The sequence below is a fragment of the Mus caroli genome, unplaced genomic scaffold (assembly GCF_978045245.1).
Source record: "Mus caroli unplaced genomic scaffold, Mus_caroli_1 scaffold_1, whole genome shotgun sequence".
Classification (NCBI taxonomy): Eukaryota; Metazoa; Chordata; class Mammalia; order Rodentia; family Muridae; genus Mus; species Mus caroli.
In genome coordinates, this window is record NW_028227256.1 from 48,274,225 (window position 1) to 48,276,788 (window position 2,564).

Below are 2,564 nucleotides of genomic sequence, written 5' to 3' on the forward strand. Positions count from 1 at the left end.
ATTAGAATTTCCGTAGTCTGTTTGTCTTTTCCTTTATTAATTCCTGGAAGCATGAAGCAAGACTGTGAGTATGCTTATGGAAGAAAGAAATAGAGAAGTCAGCAGACACAGCTGTCAGTCAACAACCAGCAGCATTTAGAACTGGACCCAAGTCCCTTAGACTGAAGAAGAAGGAGCTCTCTAAGCAGCCCAGAGGGTCAGGTTTGCCATGTCTGAAATTGAAGTGAGTTAGTCTTGGCCCCAATCTCAAAGACAGGGGCTTGACAAGGAGTAGAGGTTAGAAGAAGCAAACAATGGATAATATACCCCTGTGTGCCTTTCTCCTTATCCATGATCAGGAAAAACAACCAGTTCTTTCTGTCAATTGACTTCCTCCTTCCTTTTGGGAGGACACACACACACACACACACACACACACATGTGCTCAACCAAGTACCTTTGCAAAATTTCAACTGGAAGCAGAAAAAAGGTGTAGGAAGCAAAGTGGATCTAGAATGGAAGGAAGGAAGTCGTCAGGACAGAACAAGCCAAGTCAAAAGCTAAGCAAAGCACACTGGATAGTCAGGGCTGGGTCCTGCGCTTGCAGCGAAGAACTGAGAGCCACTGCTCCAGCACCAGGGTTTTATTGCATATTGATTTTGCTTTAGGAGGTGTGTGTGGAAATCGCATAAAACAAACTGAAAAGTAATTTTCTTCCCAAACTGCTCTTGAAACATGTCAGAGACTCTTTCAATGTGTTTTCTTATTTAAAAATATCACTTGGATTCACCATGCTGGAGTCTAAAGGAAACACAAAAGAAAAGGTAAGAAACACAAGCTTAAGTCATGCACAGACAAAACAAGTCAGTGTTCATTCATTTTACATTCATACGAAAATAAAGTTGTGTAAACACATACTGTGTGGAAGGCAGCCATTTGGAGCTCAGGGAGTCGGGGAACCTCAAAAGGTAATATATAAGGTTTATCTTGGACTAGAGGACGTGGGCATGCCGGATCTCTGCAAAGCATTCTTCCAACCCAAATTCTGGGAGCACCCTCTAATTCAGGAGTCCCAGATTCTCCTCTATGTGTGTGGCTCCATTCCTTACTCACTGCCCCCCACCTCCAGCTCAGCAATGGCTCTGCTGCTAGCATGGAACCAGCAATGAGCATCCTGGTTGGTAGTGTACAGGTCTTCAGACCAGTCTTGGGGAGCAGGTAGAATAGAACCTTCTTCCTCTGCTTTGGCCCATCAGTTTCCAGCCCCTTGCCAGATGACTCAGAGCAACTCTAAGATGCTGCACTGCTCAGTTCATTTCTGCAGCTGGCCCCTTTCTCAGAGTCCAAGCAGCCCGCAATGTGCGGAGGAATGCTGGGCTGTCAGGTGTTTATAAATCCATGTCACTTCCAGTTTGCCCTCCCTACTTCCTGTAGGTAAATAAAACTGTGATGTCATAGTTTCCTGCCATCATGGCTGTCTGCTGCGGTGTCCCTCCCCCCATCATTATAAAGTCTCCCCATAAAATCATAAGGTAAAAAAACTGTCTTCCAGGAGTTGTACTTGGTCATGGGATTTTATTACAGCAACATTTACATTTCATGATTTGCATAGCTGAGCCCATGCTTGTAAAGGCCCTGTCACATTTCCATCCTTGCCACTTATGCCTTTTGAGATACTCAGCATCCTTCCTCCAGCATCCATTGATCCCCTGCTTTCCCAGCCACTACAATTAGCTTCACCATCCCTTTTCCAGCCTCTCCTTGGCTGATCTTATGGAACTACTTTAGTTTTGTAGTGCAATAATAATTTGCTGGATTCCAGTGAGCTATTTTTTTTATTCAATATTTGCATTGTATGGGGTTCTCTAAAGGAAATGAACCAATAGAATACCTACACATTATGAACAAAGATTCACTACATTGGCTCACAAGATATATACTAGGTAATCAAAAACTGTCCATCTTTAGGGTGGAGAGGCTGAGAAGCAGATATCACCTCAGTCCACACATCTGTTTTCCTTCGCTATCCCAATCTGGTCTCCAGAAGATTCCTGGAGTCTTGTTGGAATCTGAAGAAGCTGGAGTCTGGTGTCAGTGAAGGATGACAACAGCAGCAATGACACACACAGGTTATTCACCCCTCTCTTAGCTTGTAGACTCAGGAGCATCGGGAGTGTAAAATTGTCAGCTTCCTGGCACCTCAGCTCCCTTCCAGCAGAGCGTAGGCTCATTGGCAGAAAATACATTAGCATAGCTAGTAACTGCAAACACTTAACTAGTACTTAGAATCGTCTAGGTATACCTAAACCCACCCAAGGAAACTATGTTGTCAGTCCCTTTCAATGTAAGGATTAAGCTTGTGTGACCTCCTGATGTCAGCCTAAGGCTTTCCAAGAAAGACTTCTTTCTGTCCCACAATCAGCCAGGATGCTATCTCCACCTTCCCAGCAGTGGATCCATGTGAGGTTGTTCTAGTTCTCCCCACATTCTAAGCAACCCTAGATTGTTAGATAAAGCTTCAGTGTCCTCCAGAAACATGCCAATTCACATTTTAAGGTGTTATACTTAAAATGAAGAGGAAGGGG